Genomic DNA, 24,640 nt, shown 5'->3' on the forward strand with positions numbered 1-24,640 from the left:
ACGTGCAGTATGGGGACTGGACATTGTAACAATGACACTGCTTGACGTGTCACAGAGAAGGAACATGCACAGGTAGCCAGTATGGCTGGGACCTATGGCATCAACAGGGTAGTGCACTGCATCACCATTACAGGTTAGTCACCACGTGGGGTTAGTGACCATTTCTCACCGTATATTAGCATACACCCTCACACCAAGCACCAGACATACATACAGACACACACACACTGTGGTGACCACACATGTGTATACGGACAGCCGACGTGTGTGATGCACCACCCCTGCCGACGCCATGCTTCCCACACTGATGTATGTACAGATCTCTACAATGGTGTACAGGGATGTGTAACAACTGGGACATATTCCCCATGATATATGGCATCTCTGGTCACACATTTGGATACACATGGCAGTGCTGGGAATGATACACCTGCCATATGATGACACATTTGATAGACATGCAGCGGTATTGATTGCATTATGTGTACCAACACTATATCTGGCAAATGTGCTGCTATATGCACATGGGAGGTTGTAGGTGTTACAGGTGCCATGTGACATATAGTTGGTAACACCTGACCGCTGTGTATGCATTATGTCAGCAGCGTCACGTAACAGCGACATAGCGTACTGTTTGCACATGGCATGATAGGATGGTGTGTGACATAACTGTGAGCCAACCCCTGCACACATACATCTACACAGGTGGTTCACCACGTTATGTACACACATCCCTCCATACATGCTGTTTGTATGTCACCGTATACAGGTGTCAATGATGGGTCTGCATTCCGACTGCATGTCATAGTTAGGTACAACTATTTTACGGACATCGGCCACTGCACATGCATGGTTGCTGCATGCACAGTACAGATGTCACATGTGTCTGCTGTTGCCATGTTTGTATGCATTGCTATTGTTGGACATGTATGTTGACATACATAACACATGGACTGTGGTATGATATCACGGGTGTCACAGGCGACCAGTACAAGGGTATGTGTCCCGGTCAACATTGCTACCTGTAGTGTGAGCATTCAACAGACATGGACCCACCTTCCATTTGCATATATAGCATTGATTAGGCCACTGTTATGCACGAGGTACATCAAAGGCTATGTATGTATGTGTTGTGTGTGCAGTCCATGCAAACATCCACACAATCACATGTATGACATATCCAAACGTGTGTTTATTGGTGTACAGCAACAGTCATGTGTCACAGCTGTGTAAGGGCCGTGGTATGTCTTACGCCGACCTGTTCATGTATATTGGTATCATTGCAATGCATAACACCTGTTGGATCCCTGTTGGTACATGTGTACTCTGCACAGCTGGTGTACACCTCTGTACAGCCTAGTGGTCATGTGTCACATGGTGTTGTGATACTGTAAGGCTGTGTAGTGCTGCACTGACGACATGGTGATGACTTGACAGCTACAGTGTACACTGCAGTGTGTACATGTGTGACCTGCACCTGTGACAGCTGTGATGGCAGCTGTGTGTACAGGTCACTGCATGTGTGACCGCCCTGTGCGTGAGGACAGTTATACCTTACTGTGCCCTTCTGTACTGTGCCCTTCTGTGTGTACACTCCATCTGCATGCACGACAGGCCTTTGCAACAGCTAAGTGTGTGAGCATGCCCAGTATGCTGTTGTGTAGATGGACACAGTACAGTCCATGTACGCAGTTGTGTAGATAGACACACGGTACAGTCCAATCTGAGACCTTCCGTGTTTACACTCCATGTGCATGCAAGACGGCCCTTTGCAACAGCTAAGTGTGTGAGCATGCCCAGTATGCCGTTGTGTAGATCGACACACAGTACAGTACGAACTGACGTATATTACCAGGTGTGCGGCCATGGCCAGTGACACCTTGTGTTGGTGATGTGCCTCTGTGCATGGGCATGGCTGTTGAAATCCTGTATTGCCATGCTGGTCATCCAGGCAACGGATGTCCATCTTCAACGTCAGGATGGATGCCTACCGAGTACACACTGGGCGACTATCTGGAAGGGTGTACTGTCTGTGGTGCATACTATGTCTATGTATTGTTGTTGTAGTGCTCCATACATGTATAGTTGCCCCGAGTACACCACTGCCGTGTGGTTGTATACGTCTACCGTGGGACAGTACTATGTCTGATCGTACACTCTCTATACAATCCCTGCCAGATGTTGACACGCACCTTTAAGAATGCCTGTGGGACTGCTGTGTTTAGTAATCTCGGTAGCGCGTTCTGTAAATGCGTCATGCTGTAGTGTGATAGGGTAGTTAGGTGTAAGTTCGATTCCCAGCCCTGCCACTTGTCTGTGTGTGTATGTATCTTTCTCTCTCTATATATATATGTCTATTTTCTGCCCATAACTCTGCTCTTGCATGGACAGCTGACTGTTTCATGTATCACATATTTGCATAGCTTTCACATACCAATGGGGTATTTTGCAGATCCCAACATTGTCCATGCAACGTCCATGTTACGGGCGGTGTTACACGCCCTTACAGGCGTTTGCTGTATAGCTTGGCAGACATCTATCCTTGCTGTACTCTCACTCTACTTGTACATGCCGGAGGCTTCATGTATCATGGCCTAGTTTTGCTGTGTGTATGTCTATTTGTGCTGTGTGCATGGCTGTGGGTATGTCCCACTATCATCATCTGTAAAGGTGACAGCCCTATAGGTACTTCATGTAGACTGCTGTGTCATTTGACATGTCAGCACATACCTGCGGACAGTACTGAACGTCCTACTGCAGCGCTTTTCATACCTTCTGCGTTATCTTACAGTCGATAATGCTGTTTCCTCACACATGTATCTGTTTCTGATCATACCACTCCACCTCCTAGAGCAAACATCTGGACAAAGCCTTAACTGATAGTGGGACACATAGGGGCAGTATTGACATGTTCCTCTTACAAACGTAGATAGTTGACACAATAATAGGTTTTGCATTAGTATGTCTTTTCTGACGGATTTGGTGTCTTAAACTCACATGTTTGTCATTATTTCATGACTTCAGTTATCAGGAATTTGCCAGAATGGTACTGATGTTATGTGGAACACACCAAACATATGAGGCAGAACTCTGCACATTCTGCGTAAATCTGTACAGTTGCAGAGTATGTGTCTGATACAAGATATCAACTTTCTGACACCAATACACACACTGTATGGTGGCATCACAGGCCACATGCCATTACATTTATATTGCAGGACACACCCACCCAGAGGGTTGTATTCCTCACACAGGCCAACAGCTGTTTATCCACACTAATTAGTCTATCATGTACCGTATGTGTACGCCGGTATTTCCGCTTTCCGTCAGTGGCAGAGCTCACGTACGAGTATGGGGGACTGGACATTGTAACAATGACACTGCTTGACACCCTGAGGGACACATTTCTTTTGAGTCTATTAACCTTCCACATTGACTTTCACAGGGCATACGTTGTCATTCACATTTGTCGGAGTATATGCATAGTTTCATAGTTTCATAGTATAGTACTAGGCTATCTGCCCTGGGGCATTTGTAAGCCTAGCCATAGTGATGTGGCTTTTGCCACCCCATGAAATGGTACAAAAAATGTACAGAATAAATTTAGAATACTGTGCCTCTGTCTAGTAGTGACACAATGAAGGTCCCCTTATATAATAGAATTAGTTTACTGTGCCCCTGTCTAGCAGTGACACAGATGTGACCCCTAGGGTAAACTTACGATCTCCCATCCACTCATCAAGATTTCTCTTGAAGAGAGTCAGTGAGGGGCTCTGCCTAATATGAACTGCGATCTTGTTCCAAAGCATGGGAAGCCTCTGGGTTATGAATCTATCCCTCCAGCATCTCCTATTCATACCTGTGCCGAGGTTTAAGTCTTTAGCTCTTGTGGTCCTGATGGATTTGGATTTTTTGAGGTGGAGCATGTCCATCAGATCCTGATTGGACATGGCCTTGTACGTCAGGCAGAGATCACCTCTGAGCAGGCAGTATGCTACTGAATAGAGTTGAAGTTTCTTTAGTCTGGCAGAATAAGACATCTGTTGGAGACCCTTGATCCTCTTGGTGAGGTACTTTTGTGGTCTCTCCAGCTGTTGCAAATGTCGTGTGAGGTACATACCAAATGGGGCATTGTACTCAATCATGGGTCTGATGAGGGAGGAGTACAGGGGTACAATGACATCCCTGGATCTGGATGTGAATCCCTTCATGATGAGGTGTGCAAGGTAGAATGTTTTTCTGACCACTTTGGCAACGTGGGTGTCAAATGAGAGGTCGCTGTCGACTTGGGTCCCTAGGTCTCTGATTACTTTTTCCGTACTCAGTGGGTTGCTGTCTATGTGATAATTTGTGGGTACTTTGTTTTTTCCCAAAGGGGATGACTATACATTTTTTGGCATTTAGTTTAAGGCTGTGACTCCAGCACCAGTTGTCCATTTCTGTGAGGCCTTTTTGTAGGATGTATGTGTCCACTGGTGTATCGACTATGACGCCTAGTTTGCAGTCATCTGCGAACTTTGTCAGCCACAGCCCTCCCATGTTTGCTTTAACATCTGAGAAATAAATGCCGAACAAGAGGGGTCCCAGGACAGATCCCTGTGGGACACCACTTGTGACTGGCTTTGAGTCTGACTTGTACATGTTTTGTCATTTGTCCTGATGTCTTTCTTCTCACCTGTCCACCTAGTATCACTAGTTCTGTACATGTATTTTGGACAGGATACCTTCATACCCCTAACCTGTACACATTATGGGTAAACGCCCTGACGTTTGACCTTTGCTCTTGTTACATTTGTCATAGTAATGTGCCTTTCTGGTAAATTACTGGCAAGGCATTACGAACTGTGCGGTTAGATAATAGTGACTGACATTTCTATGTCATGATTAGTAACACTCATAACATTCATATTCCTGGCTACGCCAGTATTCTATCAACGTCCTGACTTTGTCTGGGGTAGATCTAATATAGTCCCTATTTGTATTTCATGTACTATGCCTTAGTGCAGCTGTCTTATTCTGATAGTTTGCCAGTTTTGGTTACCATCTTGGTCGTACGCATGTCCATCCATGATAATCGCCTACATGACACTGATATAGGGCCCTACATATTCCCACAATGGTTTACGCAATATCCAGTGGATGGTTTGTCCCATTATTGAGAATATAGGCGTGTGCTATACCCACATCACTCCCACGGGACGGGCCTACTAAATCTCTGCCAAACAACACCTAGGCCCATTTCTGCATACCCATGATTCCCGTACCTGACACCCCTCCACAGTACCCATTACACATGTTTAATGTGAGCGGTACTGAAGTGTGGAGACACTTATATGCACTCCCCACTCTCCGGATATCAGTTCGTACGTCATACATTCTATCGACACATGTGTCATTACCCTTGCACCTGCTACTGTTGCATGTACAGCTATATCGTATTTGCTGAGGTCACTTATTTTGCGTCAATGACGGTTGACACTACGTATGGATCAATTTTTGGGGTATTGCAATGGACACCTATATGCATGTTTAAAGTGTAGAACTTGCTGGACTGTCACTTTCTGGCCAATGGTTTGGAAGGCAGCGGTTTATTCACCTTTCATGCATGTCTGTTTGTCTACCCATATTAGCTATGCCATGGCCTATTTATGTACATATGTCATATCTACGGGACATATGTTTGTTGTGTATACATATATACATGTACAGTCCTCATTTCATAATTTGCTTTGGTTTACGTCTGTGGATTATGTGTATACACATATATCTATATCCATACCATACCTTTCCACTGTACAGATTGTCGCAGAGTGTACAGCTGGTTGCCTCTTTATCTTCGGTGTGTTTTTCATAAACTTGTGTCTATCTGGCAATGTAGTGATATTTCATTTAAGACTTACGTTGGGAAATACTGGCAAGCATTTCAGGTTATGACTGCATACCCTTCAGAGAATCCATGCTACTGACACACCCGTTATTCTATCCACTTTCTATGTTTGTTCTGGCACATATCTGGGGTTTGTCCCTATTTGTACCGGTAGTTTGCATGCCTTTGTCCAGTTTCATACTTTACAGGGTTAACAAGTTTGAGCCATGTATATCTAACGTGGGGGAAACAGCATTCATTTACTATGCTGTGAGCGGATCACACACGCACAGGCGCACTTGCATTTACATGTTGTGGGTTACATCTGTTTAATAAATGTGTGCTTGTGCGGCCTTTCATACATTTGATCAAAACACTTACTCATCTGTAGTCTGGTTTATGGACTGGTGTGAAACACACAGTTCACCTTTACATATTTAACTGTATGTACAGCACGAACGCATTCATTAAACTTTACAGGGATATCTGCAGTGGTTGTAGGTCAACCGGGACTGCAATCATGTTGGACGGATGCTGGAAACAGTATTCTGTTGCTGTTCTGCCTCATTGATATGCATACCCATAGTACTTAGCTACATCAACATACGCCTCACCGCTTCACTTACAACACAGGCATCCATTCCCCTGCTGTGGGAAATGCGGTACTACATATTACACATTCCGTATTGCCTACTGCTGTGGACCCCAGCTGCATTGTTAATCACTCCGAGGATATGCAGAACACCAGGGCATATACTCGTATCACATACACGTTTCTGATTGTCAGGGTGTTCATGTAGTGATCTGGGTATGGGCTTGTCCGCCTGGTGAATGGAACTGCGGAACTTCCCTGGCCGAGTTCAAATGTTAGATGAAGCATGTGGACAGGGAGCATCTCCCTATTATGAACATTTTACCTGTATTTATAGACACGTGTTTGGGCACCTATCAGGAGCTTATTCTGTTGGCTGTACATATTATGGGTGAGGTTGTTATGGTCCTTATTCCATGGTGAGGGGGGGGGGTTCCAATTCACATTTGACTATTACCTGTATTCATTCATACGGGGATTATTTTCTTGGACATGTTGTGACTACAGGTATGCAGTTGTACATTACACAAATGTCATGGCTTGTTACTGTACATATGTACGGACCATACCTCTCGACCTCTTTGAGCAACAAATCTGCGCAAACCCTACATGATGGGGAGAGTAAGAGGGACACATTTTAACTAGTTTCCTTACAAGCTTATAACGTTGATAGAATACTAGGTTTTGCATTGTCATGACTCCTCTGCGGGATGTGGAGTGATATACTTAATGCTCATTATTTTGTGACGTCAATCCACACCTATTTACCAGACAGACGCAGGTTGTCGGAGGCGCACAACACTATGAGCCAACACTCAGGTCATTCTGCGAATATCTGGACAGTTGAGTGATATGGTACGAACCTCTGTAATACGCTGTTGTGTTCTGGCACAGCAGTAGCTCGGCATTAGGGACAGATGTCGGGACGTGCTGGCAGACAGTTGAGTTTCAGACTTCATACTCCGGACATTAATGCCATTGTGCAAACTGTCATTCTATGATATATCTATGTTTATCCATCCACATGGATATATTCCTGCTTGCACCTGTTATACATTCTACGGATCCCACTCCTCTGAGCTCTCCATACTCCTGCTCCTCTCTACCCTCCAGCTTAACCAGACTTAGCTGACACTCACTTGACTCCCAGTATGTCATTGTTGTACATTTCTGTATTACCACTACAAACTCTGGATTTGTCTTATTATGCACATGTTATGCCTGTGTATTTCTTGACTTTATGCCTTTTACTCTTGTATTTTAACTTTAACATTATGTAGCCTTTATTTCCTTGTATTGCTTGTGGAGCTTTTCTACCCGGTCCTCCGCTCTTACTGGGCACTTCTTCACCCAGTGGACTTCCCGGGTACTCAGACTGCACATACATGAATAACTTCTAACAGCTATCTTTGCATATTGTACCTGCTGTTGTACCTTTGTCTCACTTGTAGTCATGGCTCTGTCCAGATATCTAGCTCACACAGGTTGTCAGGTATGGTCGGTCATGCCGGCACACACTAGGTATCCCTCACACTTCATCAGGGTTCTCCTGTTAATGTCGGGTGTCTTCCTCACCCTTCTGCCATTTGCCACTATGCAAGTGTGCGATATATTCTCCCGCATATTTGTGTGGGGACACGTGCATCACGTGAAGGTGTTTTATCCTGGGTACTGGGTTATGCATGACCACTCAGGTCTGGACAGTGTCTTGGAACTGTAGTTCATGTTCTGACTTGTGTCCAGATATGTACAGGATTGGACATCTTGTCGTCATACACATTCTACTATTTACACAGGTTACTTATCCAGTAAGGGATATACCAGAAATTGGACCATTCCACACAGAAACGATATCAAAATGTATTTTGGCTTTATGAAAATGTGCAGGGGGTTTAACATGCAGGGAATACATGGTTTGCTATCCTGACACTGCCTAGGGTAACAATACCTACTACATATGCGTAGGGGTCGGTATGTGTAGCTGTGTCTGCAACGGACCAGTGGGCCACGTACGGGTGGATTTGGTGGATGTTCTGTTACGGGGCTGGGTTGTGTGATGTGGAGGGTATGCTGGGTAGCCCATTATGCAGCCAGGTGTGTTGCATTTGTTATGCCCAGTTCCATCAGGACCAACCTGTGGGTATGTGACGGTGACATATCTATACATTTTGATTGCACATTTACATGATACATATGTTTGTGGGATTGTGTTCTACACTATGGCCTGTCTGCTTGTCTTGCAGCTGTTTCTCCATGTGTTTGTGTTTATGTCCACTTCACCCGCTGCCCCCTCCTATACCTCTGGTTCACCTTTTCTGCATACGACACAGTATCACCTTTGCGGGTTTTACCATTACCCATCCACCTCTCACATGCAAATTACTCTCATCCGATAGCTCACCACTTTTGTTGTTGGGCCATGACACGGCCAGAGTAGCACAATGACTGCCCTACAGGTGTCGGGTACCTTTATGGTTGTGTGGACTACCCTGCCATGTTTGCTTCCCACGTGCTATACCTCACTCACATAGGTACACGCCCATACTTCACTTTCATTACTTAGTTGGTATACCCGGGTACTACCAGTTCGGCTGTGTCACATACTAGTTTGGCTTCTACCGATGACTCCTGAGATTTGCAGACCTGTTGTACTCATTGGGGGGATGGCACCTTTTCCGATGTCCATGCTATTCCTTCCACATATCCGACTGTTGTGGACAATGCCTCCCCACAGTCTACGGTAATGTTTCCACCTTTTCAATTGGCCACAATGTAACATTTGCAGTGGACACAACACATTTTCCACGCCGACACATACCCATGGTCAGTTCGGCAGATAGAACTTACAACTCTTGCCTATATCTAAGCTTTAGTCTTGTAGCATTTCAGTGGCTTATTCTTTTTCTTATGACATTTATGTAATATACGTGTGGAGAACAACTGTTTAATGCCACTATTACATGGCGTCTGAGGGATAATTATGTCCTATAATCTCTGCACATTTGCCATGTTTACAAGCTTGTGTCAGGACACATCTGGCCGCAGCGGTACTGTCGCTCACAAAGTGGGACAGGTGGTATTCTTAGTCGATGGTACGGGTCATACTGTTCCTTTTGGCCTATATGTGTCCTTATTGTTGTAGCTGTTTCTATGCTCCTGATTCATTTACATGTGTATTCTATTCCCTATCACATTTGTTATGTGGGATACAGACATACCTTTTGTATGTGACTATTACATCCCTTGTGGGATATGATTCGGACATAGCAGTCACTACATATATCTACTTTTCTCCTCGTGTATTTTGTTATGGACGCATCTGCACAGCTATGTACCCTCCCTCACATTATGGGTCAGCTGGTGACCCTCTCCATTGGGCTGGACGTACCTCCTGGCGGCGCCCTAGCATATGATATGTTTCACTTCCACATGGTATAGCTATAAACACTACGTTGGACCACGGGCTCACGGTTTTTCTGTCATTTGTTCAAGGGTAGGGACCTGTTATTCCCTATCGTACATTTGTGTTTGCTTCTTCATTTTCTGTTCGCAGGGACTATCTTCCATTCCTTGTATACGTTTCAGTCTCCATGGACACTAATAGGTGCGAGTATTACTGCAGGCGGACTATACTATTCAGCAGTTTTGGTTGGTCATCGACAGCTGACATTGACACGCCTCCCTCCACAACTTTGGTACGCCCCATGCACTCGTGCACATTTCCTATGCACGTGGCTGTGGCGGCTGCACACCTTCATTAATATGCATATGGCGCTACTACTCCATATATACACCGCACGGCCGGCACAAGCCTTACACCGGCCTTGCGCTGAGCTTCATGAATCCGGAGGGCAATGCTAGACTTTCTACTGTATGATACTTTAAACCTCTTGTATCATTACCTTTTAAGGATATCATGTTTTTCAGTTAAATGGTAATTCTGAATATCCAACACTTTTTTTTTTTACTTTTATGTCTATTTATGGACAATTTCAGACCAATAAAGGCAGATAGTTATAGCTATGGACATACATCATTCTGCCTTCTTATGGCATCAGCAGCATAACAGAAGAGGAATGCTTGACTTATAGGGTTGTTGTACCCAACAAATATCCATAGACATTAGGGTGTCTACAAAATATCCCAACTAACAAACTAAAACGATGAGTAAAAAGGTCACACAGGAAAACCAATTGGTTAAAAACACAAAAAGAAAAATCTAGCAATGCTAAACTTTCCATTGAGTGATACCTTAAACCTCTTGTATCAGAGGCAACATGGTATATATATGCAAATTACCCATTAAAGATATCAGGTGTTTCAGCTAAATGGCAATTCTGAATGTCCAAGACTTTTTCTTTTACTTTTATTTTTAAGTCTATTTATGGACAATTTTGGGCAAAAAAAAGTAAATCCTTTCTAGCTGCGGGCATGCATGTTTCTGCCTTCTTATGACATCATCAGTATAGCATAAGAGGAATGTTTGACCTTTGGAAACACAGCCACGGTGCCATAAGAAGGCAGAGACATGCATGTCCACAGCTATAGGGGTTTAGCTTTATTGGCCTGAAATTGTCCATAAATAGACTTAAAAGTAAAAGAAAAAGCATTTCTGTGTTTTTTCACTAATTGCTTTTCCTGTGTGACCTTTTCACTCATTATTTTAGTTTGTTAGTTAAGATATTTTGTAGACACCCTAATGTTTATGGATATCAGTTGGGGACAACAACCCTGTGTTTCCAAATGTTAAACATTCTTTTTATGCTCTGTTAATGATGTTATAAGAAACCAGAAACATGCATGTATACAGCTTGAAGGGTTTGGCTTTATTCGCCTAAAATTGTTCATAAATAGACTTAAAAGAAAACGTTTTGGACATCCAGAATGGCCTTTTAGCTGTAACACCTGATATCCTTAAAGGGTAATTTGCATCCATTCCATGTTGTCTGTGATATAAAAGGTTTAAGGTATCACTCAGAGGAAAGTCTAGCTTTACTAGTTTTTTTCTTTTTGTATATTTCTTAAACTGATAGTATTAACTGAAATGGTTTGCCTTTTACATGGGTGTTTTCAAACGTTTGACAGTGCCATTTTTACCTCATATAGCATGTTTGAATGGTATTCTCTATACATTTTCATAGAGCTTAGCTGCTAACAGAATGATTTAGTCTTTCAGCATTACTTGCTTGCATTACCACAACATGCACACACACACACGTACATGCATGTGCTCATGCACGCGCGCACACACATGCACACACAGAAACATGCACATACCTTCTGTCTTTCTCACCCTACCTCAGTTCTTATCTCTTATATCCACTGGATATATTAATCACCTTTGTCATGTCCCTCTCAGGCATTCATATTTTCATAGAATATCCAGAAGTTTGACTCATATTTTGAGACTTGTGCACTTTCTGCCTCCAGCATAGAATTTTAAAATTCTTCAACCTTGTCACTGTGCAACACTCAGACACAGTGCCGGGAGTAGTTAGAAAATACTCCAATGTACATTTCAAGCTTGTTCAGTGTGCAACACTCATGGGAGAATTCAATAAAGCCTACAGAGTGTAACTTTCCATGTAGGTATAGTGTCATGGCCCCAACATGGAACATGGCCACTGAGCAATCCAGTAAACTGGGTGGAGGGGCATGCACGAGTGTGAGGACATGAAAGCGTCTGCGGAATGTAAATCACCTCATAAGCTGCTGAAATCCATGTAAATGAAGTTGATTTGTGATACAATAAGCAGAATGGCACATGTGTAGGTGCCGTGTTGGTGTAAGAAATGTACGCAGATGGAAACTGTGTACAGGACTGTAAAATTAAACAGGGGCTGTAAAAGCCTACAAAAGGGGGGGTATGGCACTGTAGGCATGCATATGGCCAAAACTGTGGGCAATGAGTCCAGAAAGCAATGCAAATCATTAAAATGTACTATTTTATTTGCTACATATATTACGTTTGCGCAGCACACAGCAATGTGCAAACATGCCATTATTGTAAAAAAAAATTAAAAAGTGTAAAAAATGCAAATTAGACATTTGCAAACATATTGAATTATAGTGCACAGCATGCAGACTCTTACAATGGCAGGTGTCAGTGCTTGCTATGGAGGCAGGCACTGGAGCAGTGAAGTATCCAGGGTATACTCAATTAGCTGTATATAAATGAGCTGGGGTTACTGAATAGCAAAAAGGGCTACAGTGTTTGCAGATACAATCCATAGTAGGACTAGAACCATGTAGGTAGTATTGGAGCAGGTAGCTGACATCAAAAGGGGTTATGTCATGCTATGTTTAAGTGGATTGGAGCTCAGCTGCACCTATTTACACTCAGCTAAGAACATCTAAGCTGGGGGTGTGTCTGATGCTGCTGAGATGTTTTTAGCCCTGTGGCGTATGTTTTAGCTTGTTTAAGAAACACTGAGTGTGCCCGTGCTTGGGGAAGTGTCAAAACTGCTGAGCACTGTTTACACTAGTGAAACAGGTTTGTGCTGTGCACTGCACTGCTTAGCAGTGAAAGAATTAGAAAAAAAAAAACAGAAAATAGCTAAGGACAGCCAATCAGTTAGACATGACTGATAAGCCCTGTTTAACAGACACTGGCTCATTCAAACCCCCACTGATATACTTATCAGGTGGAATGCAGTACAATGAGCCAATCACACAGGCAGCATCTGCAGCACACCACTATAAAGTATGCATGCACCCTACAATTAGATTTTCCCACATACTCTACACCATTGGAGTACACACTTGGGAATTTAACTGACAAGATGCTAGGTGATGCTGTTGCTCTGCTACATCTGTATGTGCTTGAGCCTGAGGTCAGTGAGGTCAGTGATTATGCTGATGCTGACAATAGGCCCAGAATGAGAAGGAAAAAAGTGTTCAGGCCCAGGATAATCTTCCAGGGGCTTCTTAATTCTTTCTAGCATGTCGAAGGGTCAGATGCTGGCGTCCTCTCCTGCCCAGTTGGTGAATCTGGGAATTCTGAGACAATGTTACAATTGTCTCATGTACATGGACAACCCTCTCCTCCTCCCACGTAACACTAACACTTGTGAGAGATGCAGCTATTTAGCCAGACTGGAGGCTGAGCTCTCTCAACTCAGGACTGGCAAGACCAGGCAGGAGGAGAAGGCAACTACACACACCACAATACCAGTCTCACATAACTCAACCACACCACTGAATCAAACACATAAACATACTAAGACATACTCGGAGGCTCTGAGTAAAAATTTACCTAAACAGCAGAGGCCTCCAAAGCAGACACCCAAGCAACTGCAAACTCAATACACCACACAAACAACACATAAACAACAAAATCAGTGTGCAAAGCAGTCACTGCCCTTAAGGCCAAATACAACACCAAACATACTTGTCATAGGTGACTCCATAGTCAGACACACTGACATCCCGCTCACCAGACTGAGTAAGGAGAAGGTCACAGTAAGCTGCCTGTTGGGCGCTAGAATCCGCCACATAACACAAGCACTCAGGTCTCTCAACAGCAGGTACAAGTACGACTCAGTCATTGTCCACGCTGGTGTCAACGACCTGAGACGTACCTCCTTGGACTACATGAAAAGAGACATTGAGGAGCTCTCTGATTATGTAGCCCAGGCAGGTATGACCCTGACCTTGAGCAGTATCCTACCTTCACCAAGAATGATGCCACAATACAGTGATAAGATGATCAGCTTTAATAATTGGCTTAAATTCTGGTGTCATTCAAAGGGATCAATGTCTGTCTGCCTGGGATGACATGCTGGACAAGCCACGCTGCTTCACAAGGGACGGCTTGCACCTGTCACCCCTAGGCTTCCGGATATTGGCAAAGGCTCTTGCCACCCCATAGTGCCTTTTTAGGCAAGGCTCAAATTCTAAACCTACCACCCTAGAACACAAAAAGTAAAAAACTAAGGGTAATGCTGCTCAATGCCAGAAGTCTCAATCTCAAGATGCACGCACTGAGGCCCTTCTCAGTATGGAGAACATCGATGTCTGTGCTGTGACAGAAACCTGGTTCAAGGCTCCTGAGAGCACCCCAGCACTAGCAGGTTTCACCTCATATCATGCGTTCCGGCCCCAAAATCCGGACAACACCAAGAAAGGAGGGGGGTGTCCATATTCATAAAGGACACCCACACCTCAAGGTTGGTGGCAATGCACGATGCATCGGAGACCATCCAGGTGCAATTAACCATAGGCAAGACTGCTCTGCAATTTGTAGCATGCTACAAGCCACCCTCTCAAACTCAGGAACCTCACATGGCCTTCCTGAAAACGATGGAGGGGATAAATGTATCTCCAAACACCATCATACTAGGTGACTTCAACTACCCTAATATAGACTGGGAACACTACTCAAGCCCAAACACTCTAGCCCAAAGGTTCCTGGAGTTCATAAACTCAAATGCCATGGAACAACTAGTCACCATCCCCACAAGAGGAGAAAACATACTTGATCTCATCATCACGAACATGGGATCAAAATGTTCAACACCGGAAGTATACCCCTCACTGGTGAGATCAGATCATAAACTAATCTCGCTGGAGGTCCTCATCCCGCCCCACCTGAAATAAAAAGACCACAGTGAAAAACTTCTCAAAAGCCGACTTCACACTTCTAAAAACTAATGTGGTCTCCTTTAAGGCCCCTGAGCCAGTGGTAAACATTACTCAAACTGCTGAATCACTTACAAATGCCTTCTACCAGCACCTACAGGACTGCATGGTTCAGGCAATCCCAAACAAAACTATGACTCTTTGTACCAAAGGCAAGTGTCCAGTCTGGTGGACCCCAGCCATAAACAAGCTCTACAACAAAAGGAGGAAGCTACTACAAGATAGAGCAAAATCCTTGAAAGGTAAGACACCTTTGATCATTATAAGTAAAAAACTAAGAGCTCTCATAAAATCATCCAAGGCAAATTTTGAGAGAAAAATCGCCAAGGACTCAAAAGACAATCATAAGGCCTTCTTTAGCTATGTTAGAAACCTAGGAGGAAACTCCCAGATATGCTCAGAATTAGTTCAAAATGATGTGAAGATTACTGAACCTACACACATTGCCAACATACTGGCTGACAGGTTCAGTGCAAACTTCTCCCCCCCCCCAAAGGAGAGATATCTATACCAGAGGATTGTAGCCCCCAAACATCTCCAACACCCAGGTGAGAACTGCTCTCTCCAAAGCAAAAAACACAGCATCCATGGGACGGATGGTGTCCCGGCTGTGTGCTCCACAAACTCAATGAGGAATTAAACCCGCAGTTAGGACAGCTGTTTAATCTTAGCCTCACCTCAGGATACGTACCCAAGGAGTGGCGCATGGCGACTGTGGTCCCACTTCACAAGGGCGGTGCCTCCACCGACCCTGGAAATTACCATCCCGTTAGCTTGACAAGCCTTATCTGCAAAGCCATGGAGAGGATCATAATGGAACTCATAAATAAAGACATAGGGAACTTGCAGACTTTGGATCCAACCCAGTTTGGCTTTGTCAAAGGCAGATCATGCCTTTTAAACTTGGTTGACTTTTTCGAGACAGTCACCAAGGCCATTGATGAGGGAAAGGCAGTCCATACAGCCTACCTTGACCTGGCAAAGGCCTTCGACACAATACCCCACTCAGGTATCATCGAAAAACTCATCAGCTTGAATGTAAACCCATACATCACAAGATGGGTTGCAAACTGGCTAAGTGACAGAACCCACAGGTTCAGAGTTGCTGGAGCCATGTCAGACTCAAAGCCTGTCACAAGTGGTGTCCCACAGGGATCAGTCCTGGGTCCACTCTTGTTCGGCATCTACTTTTCTGAAGTACAAGCAAACACAGGAGGGTTATGGCTGACAAATTTTGCAGATGACTGCAAACTGGGCGCCATAGTCGAAAACACATCTGACACAGATATCCTTCAGAAGGGCCTCACAGAAATGGATAACTGCTGCCAGAGCCATGGCCTAAAGTTAAATCCCAAGAAATGCATAGTCATACCCTTCGGGAAAAACAAGGTTACCCCTAGCTACCATATAGGTGGCAATCCACTGAGCACAGAAGAAGTCATCAGGGATCTGGGGACCCAGGTTGACAGTAGCCTTTCGTTTGACACTCATGTTGCTAAAGTAGTTAGGAAAACCTTCTACATTGCCCACCTGATCATGAAGGGATTCACATCTAGATCAAGGGAGGTCATCGTCCCCCTGTACTCATCACTCATTAGACCTATGATTGAGTACAATGCCCCATTCGGAATGTATCTGACCCGACACCTGCAGCAGCTGGAAAGGCCCCAAAAGTTCCTCACCAAAAGGATAAAGGGTCTCAAAAATATGTCTTATGCTGCCCGACTGAAAGAACTCCAGCTCTATTCAGTCTCATACCGCTTGCTCAGAGGTGACCTGTGCCTGACATATAAGGCCATGTCAAACCCTGATTTGATGAATATGCTTCACCTCAAAAATCTAGATCCCTCAGAACCACAAGGGCGGAGACTTAAACCTTGACACGGTTATTAATAGAACGTGCTGGAGGGACAGATTCATCACCCAGAGACTCCCTATGCTGTGGAACAAAATCCCGGTACATGTGAGGCAGAGCACCTCGCTGGCCTTGTTCAAGAGGAATCTTGACCAATGGATGGGGGATCGCAGATATACCCCAGGGATTACTTCAGTGTCACTGCTTGACAGAGGCACAGCAAAATAATAGGCATAGTTTTATTCAAACTAAAGGGGTGGCGAAAGCCAAATAACTGTGGGCTAGGCTTATAAATGCCCTTGGGCAGATAGCCTAGTATGAACCTATGAACCTATGAACCTATGACCTGGAGATTATAGAGAACTACAGGGTGGACAGGGGCATACTACAAGAACTCACTGAGCTCTGCCATCCTCAACTCAGTCCCACAGTTAACAAAAGTGAACCCCTCCCATTGAAAACAAAGGTATGTGTAGCCCTTAGAATATTAGCTACAGGTACTTTTCAAAGACCAACTGGGGACATAATGGGGGTCTCACAGGCATCTGCATCCAGGGTACTCCACCATTTCCTGGATGCCATGCAAGTACATACCAGTAAGCACATTTATTTACCCCACATCCCTGAGTAGAGGGTCAGCAATATGTGTCTCTTCCACCATGTAGCATACTACCCTGAGGTACTGGGTGACATAGACTGCACACATTTGCACATCAAAGCACCACCCAGTGAAGAGAGTAGGGTCTCCATCAACCATAAGGGATATAATTCCATCAACTGCCAGGTCATGTGTAATGCCTAGGGCATTATCATGAATGTGTGTGCTGGCAGCCTTGGCAGTAATCATGACTCCCACATCTGGCATGGCTCACAGCTGTGCCAGACATTTTCCAGGAGGGACATTCCATATGGCTATCTACTGGGGGATGCTGGCTATGCACTGGAACCGTGGATGATGACACCCATCAGAAATGCACACACACCTACTGAAGAATGCCATAATAAGAACATGCACAGACTAGGAACATCATAGAGCATGGGTTTGGACTGCTCAAGTCACGGTTCTGCTGCCTCGATATATCTGGTGGAGTCCTGCAGTATTCTCCAGCCACATGTGCACACATATTCATAGTATGTGCCATGCTGCACAATATGATCCTGCAGAAACAGCTGTGGCAGGAGCATCACAGAGAAGGGGAACATAACCTTTCACCAGTGCCAATGTCTGCACAGCCACATGGGGACTTGGTGGAGGAATCCCCTGAGCCTGTCCCTGTTGGCAGACATAGGCATGCCCAGTATCCCTGGCCTTGGCAAAGATGCAATGCATAGCACATGCACTGACAACCTAGGGTCCTAGGGACTGACACCTCACTCTGACTCACATACAAAGTAAAAAGGATGCCACCCACACCACACGACTTGTACCTTACCATGTATTGGACTTGTACTATATGCACCAGACAGAGACAACCCTGATGTACTGTTATCTCAACTGCTGCAGGCACAAGGTAACTCACTCTTTTGTACAACAAGCAAATGGGGTAGTAGACTATGGTAGCATGTTTATGGACCTGCTGCAGGCATGCAAGGGAATAAAGTGGGCTACTGGGATAACTGTAGACAGCTGACAGCTGTGTGGGGCAACAGAAACTTTATGTCCAATACTGGCCGACCCATAATATGAAGTAGGACCCAAGCCAGCAAAACTCACTACACTATGCCAAGGAATTATAAACAGTGGGGTCTCAAGACAGATGCTTGACTGGCAGTGCTGGAGTCCTCTACCTCCAACACACCCATGTTCCCATACAACAGCATTAACTGTATGTTTGCAAGGTAATAGAAGCTACCCACACAATCCCTGGTCTGACCCAATCAACCTGGTGACATATACCATTCCCCTAATATGCAGGGGGACAATTTGCTATGTATGTCTATGGTTGATAGTGTCAGGAAGTAAACTGCACTGTCTGGTGTCTATCATGGCTTAGTGGGCTTGGTGCATTACCATGATAGATAGGGTACATGGTTTGAGACTGGCTGCACCTACTGTTTTACATGTGAGCTACAGCTATGGTAAGAGTTATACAGACTGTCCATATGTCAGTATTTCTTACTGCAAGAACATTGGACAAAGGCAGACACAACAGAGGGAGAGGGGGCCATGGATATGGACAGTACACAGCCCTCGGTAACCTAGATGGTAGCTAGTAGAATAGCAGGTTATATCAAGTCAGTCTTGCAGCAGGATATAAAGGCTGTCATGTAACTGTGCCAATACTTAGAACAAGTTAGTGGGCACCATCCATATCTCACAAATGTACAGAGTTTTCCAGAATGTCTACATTTATGCCACATATAGCTGTTCTGTTTGTTATAACATTGCAGTTTTCTGGCAAACTACTGGCAAATTAATAAAGATTACTGTGAGAAAACAATGACAGACAGTTGAGATGCAGACTTCTTACCCATCAGAAAATGCATGCTAATAACAAAAAAACATTCTACCAACTGTCTAAGTTTGTAAGATCAATATTAAAATCTTGTCCCCATGTGTGGGCCTGTGTCCCACCATTATATATGGCCCTGTCCAGATTTTTGGCTGTAAGAGTTTAAGAGATATGAGCAACATGTAGCCTTATAATAACAGTACAACGCAAACCGTCTGAGGACCAGAGCAGACATATGAGGCACAATGCTAGACAACCTGCAAAACAGGTAGAGGCAGAAGTTTGAAGTCCATAAGCCTGTGTGAGGTGTTACACCTCTTACCCCAGTCGCAGCTTACCTACAACTACATACAGCAGAAACTGTGGACAAAGCCAGGAACTGGAGCAGAGTAGGACAAAGGCCGACATATAAGGGGAAGGAAGAACTACTGGCCAGACAAATGTAGAAAGTGCAGAATAAAACAGTTTGTGCAGTAGCACGGGTTCCCTGCAATGTGTGGAGTTGGTAACCCAAATGTCTGTCAGCGGTTTCTCACATCAATCTATTATGATCTGCCACTGATGTACCAAGAAATCATAGTACTATGTAAAATGTACCAGACATATTATGCAAAACTCTGTTTAGTCCAATACACTTTGTACATACCCTAGATATGGGTCAGATATTATGGACAGCACACAGCCAGGAAATCCCTCAGGCAGTATATCAGGGAGGTGCTGGACTGTTTAATCAGGTTCAGCAGACAATTGGCTGTAACACACAAACTCCTTGACTGGAGTACAGGTAGGTCTGGCCTGGAGTCCAATTGTAATTAGTGATGGTCATACAGGGCATGCTCCTACATTTGGCTAATTTCATCGCATGTCTGAACCCACATCTGACTATCGAACTATGATGTCCATATATCACTATGCATACAGACAACTATGTATACCTTAACTGTGTCTCCCTATCCCCATCAGACATGATTACCCTTACATATATATATATATATATATATATATATATATATATATATATATATATATATATATATATATATATACATCTATATAGGTAACATATATATAATATACAGAGAGGCAGACAGAGCAGGAGAGAGAGAGACAGAGAGAGTAGAGAGAGAGAGAGAGAGAGAAAGAGAGAGAACCAGAAAGGCATAGAGTGAAGTAGTGCTGCAGCCACTTGTACACCAAGTCTAGCCAGTGGTGTGCACAAATAGTATGGTGAGCTGTAGTGTATAATAGTAGGTAGGTAGGGGTTCTAATCTCAAATCAGCCACCTTGTGTGTGTTTGTGTATATATTCGACATACAGCAGAATACATGCGCCCAACAGGCTCATGTTTGTGCAATGATCACTCATTTTATGGCCATGTGACTAGTGTCCTCCACAACACTGGCCTCGCTGTCAGCAGCTACTGATGTCATCCACCCCAAAAGCAGTGGCAGACACTATCCAAATGCATAATCTCCCTGGCGCATGCAATAGCAACCTAGCCTAATAGTGTGTGCAACTTGATAGATAGTGGTTCTAGGCCCAGTAATGGCAACTCAGTGAATGCATGTGTGTAAGTATATCCCCTTGCTGCTGTGTGTATTTCTTGCCTATCGGTGTGCAATGCCAATACATTTTAATGTCTGTACCTACCTGAGAACCACCCAGTGGCTTACTTTACAAGGCCTGCTGATGTCATCCACCTTAGATGCACAGTTACACACTCTCCAAACGCATAATCTTTGTGATGCATGCAATAAGTACATAGTACTATAGAATTTATAGCTAGATAGGCAGTGGTTCTAATCCCAACAATGGCAACTCAGTGTGTGCTTAAGTATATCCCCTGCAACTGTGTGTATATCTTACCTATGTGTGTGCAATGTGAATACATTTTAAGGCCTGTTTCACCCTGTTAACCCCCCCCCACTGGATTACTGTACAGGGCCTGCTGGTGTTATCCACCTTAGAAGCACAGTTAGACAGTCTCTAACCACAATAGCACCATGGTGCATGCAATAAGTATGTATTTCTATAGTGTACATAACTAGATGGGTAGGATTCTAATCTCAAAAGTGGCAACTCTGTGAGTGTATGTGTGCATGCATGCATGTCCCCTTCCAGCAGTCTTCCTGTCTTTCCTGTGTTTGTCTATGATTGATATATCATTTTAAGGGCCTGCACAAACCTGTTAACCCCCACATGACAACCTTTACAGCACCTGCAGATGTCATCCACCTGAATAGTAGTGTCCAACACTGCAAAACCATATAAGCTCCATGGTGCATGCGATATGTGATATGAGTGTAGTGCTATAGTATGTACAACTAGACAGGTAGGAGCCCTATTCTCAACAAGGGTGGTTTAATAATGTGTGTGTGTGTGTGTGTGTGTGTGTGTGTGTGTGTGTGTGTGTGTGTGTGTGCGCGCGCACATGCATTTGTGTGTGTGCATATACCCCCTTTCAGCAGTGTGACTATGTTAGGGTCAACGTCGGCCCACTGTGCAAGTTCCATTCCATGTTTGGCCAGATGTGTCCGTTAAAAACAACTAAAACAGTACATAAGTCCCAAGAGTGTAGGACAACAAACATTCCTTATGTGTGTGTAATAGTTGCAGAAAGTAAACATTTCACATCAGAAACACCTGAATATTCTGAGACATAGCGTAATCTAGGGAAATGCTACAGAAATAAAATGTCATATTGGCAGACCAAGAGAAGTCCTGTCCTTTGCACTTGCCATGGGTATGGTTTGTCTTGCCATCTCTCACAATACTACAGGAAATGTTCCACATGGGGCATTTGTTAAGGCAGTAACCCTATTCTGTGTTGCCTATGTGTGTGCAATAAATATATATATATATATATATATATATATATATATATATATATATGTGTGTGTGTGTGTGTGTGTGTGAGTGTGTGTGTGTGTGTGTGTGTGTGTGTGTGTGTGTGTGTGTGTGTGTGTGTGTGTGTGGAGGCCCTGTGAGTAGCCGCTGCCCCTAAATAGCCCACATGTATCTAGGCATGAATGATAACCGCCACCACCCACATTTATAGGTACTGACTAAGGCTGTGGCGACTGTAAGTTGTGTGCTGTCTGTCATTGATCCACCAAATGATGTTAACACACTGCAACAAGGTCTTACATTGGGTACAGACTGGTGCCAATGTTCTGTCCCCAAGCTAAATGCAGAAAACTGTTTACCACATCATTGGCAATCCCATAAACAGACAACCTGTGTTGAGAGACCTGGGGTACTCCTTTGGATAACAATGTCGCATTCAACCATCATGTAATGGCAGTGGTCAGAAAGGCCTTGTAGGTGGTTCAACTTATAGGTAAAGAGAGTGCAGCCAGAAAAAAGGTGGACATTACCTCTGTATACTCTTCAGTCAGTAGAATAAAAAGTTAGTACAATGGCCTGTTTGATATGCACCTATCCAGACATCTGAACTGACTGGAAAGTCCATGGTGATACCCACAAAGGTAATCCATGGCTTCTAACATGCAGACAGCCTCTAATCATTAATGCTCCACTCAGTATCAGACAGGTTGGCCAAAGGTGGGCTCTGGCATGCATACAAGCCAATGTTGCACCCTGCCCTTCAACAGCTGCCCCATATATGTGAGTGTAATTCATTGTGCATTACCAGCACAACAGGCTTGAATCTGATATGCAACATCAATAAAACCTGCCAGACAGACAGGTTTGTCTCCCAGAGTCTGCTCTGTCTCAGGAATGCACTTCCCATACATGTCAAACAGAGTACCATGCAGACCTTTATCAAGTGCAACAGTGATGAGTGGATGGGATACCACAAATCTGTCCCAGGAGTCCCACCTGTGTCCCTCAATGACAGGGGCAACTGGTGCTGATTGATGATTATGTTGGGGATAAACTAAAGGCTAGGATTGTAAGGGGCCCAGTGCCATTACTGTCTAGGCTCCTATGAACCTGTGATCCTACTGAACACTCAAGGGGTTTGCATGCAAGATTATGCTGTCTGCCCCCATTGTCCCTGACACACTGTCCTACACATATGTAATGATGCACATGTACTGCTGTACCTTGCTGACATCACATTCCTGTGTTGCCACCATGTCATCCTGATCCGCTGTATTGGCAGCATATCTCCATGGTGTAGACATACAGACACCTGTAACAGAAAAAAAAAGGTCTGGGAGGCAACAGTCAGTCAACAATACTAACACCAATGCAGCATCATGGAAGAAAGGTACATATACTGTGAAGTGTACTCATGACACATGCCAGCAGACACCACTTACAGGTCATAACACTACTGCACTTTTAACTGTCAGTAACTCTACTATAGTCACCCTGTGCATCAGATACATATCAGCATGTCCCTATTTTGATGGTATGTATGACAGGAAAGTGGAACAGGTATCATCACATGCACAGGGTGTAGTGTGCATTTGCCAGAGGCCTAGGCTGTGCCACACAGTTGACATCATGTGTTTGACTGGAGGGGTGCTGGTCAACTGGCTATGGAGAGGAGCTGTGTGTGTTTGCTGGTGACCTGCATGTGACAGTGATGTGCGAGTGTGTGCGTGTACACAGGCAAGGCATGTGCTAGCCTTACATGAGGGCATGTTGGACAGTTGTGGCCTGTACTTGGCAGAATGTACAGTTCACCATCTCCAGCCATGAACACAGAAACTGGCTCTGCTAGGTGTGGCACTGGCACCACCATGTCCAGGGTCAGATCTGTTACTACTTGGTGATGGTGACTGATATCTGCTGGGTCATTGTGCATCATGAGACTGCCCAGGACCACGTGCCCATGGCATGCCATGTTGTGGTGTGTACAGCACCCCCTTTTTAGTATTGCTGGTGGTACTGCCACTACAGGAGTGTGACTGTGCATGGCCATGTGTATTCTCAGCTGATGCTGTTGCCAACCTAAGTCTACATGTCTGACGCATTATTACCACTGCATTTCCAGCACAGACATTGCATGGTTAAGACGTGACAATGTATCACTCCACTATCTATCCACTACATTAGCAAAATGATTTACGGCATCACCAATGCCATGGATGGAGTCATGTATACCAAGCAGTGATGCACCCATGATCCTGAACATCCATCTGCTGTTGCATTCAGAATGTGCTTGTGCCTCCAGGATGGATAAAAACATGCATTGGGAGACACATGCTGTGAAACCTCTGACAGGTGGTGGATGGCCCAGCAGTCCTACTTCGAGCACC

This window comes from Protopterus annectens, chromosome 3.part1 (genome assembly GCF_019279795.1).
Source record: "Protopterus annectens isolate FY-2018-M chromosome 3.part1, PAN1.0, whole genome shotgun sequence".
Lineage (NCBI taxonomy): Eukaryota > Metazoa > Chordata > Ceratodontiformes > Protopteridae > Protopterus > Protopterus annectens.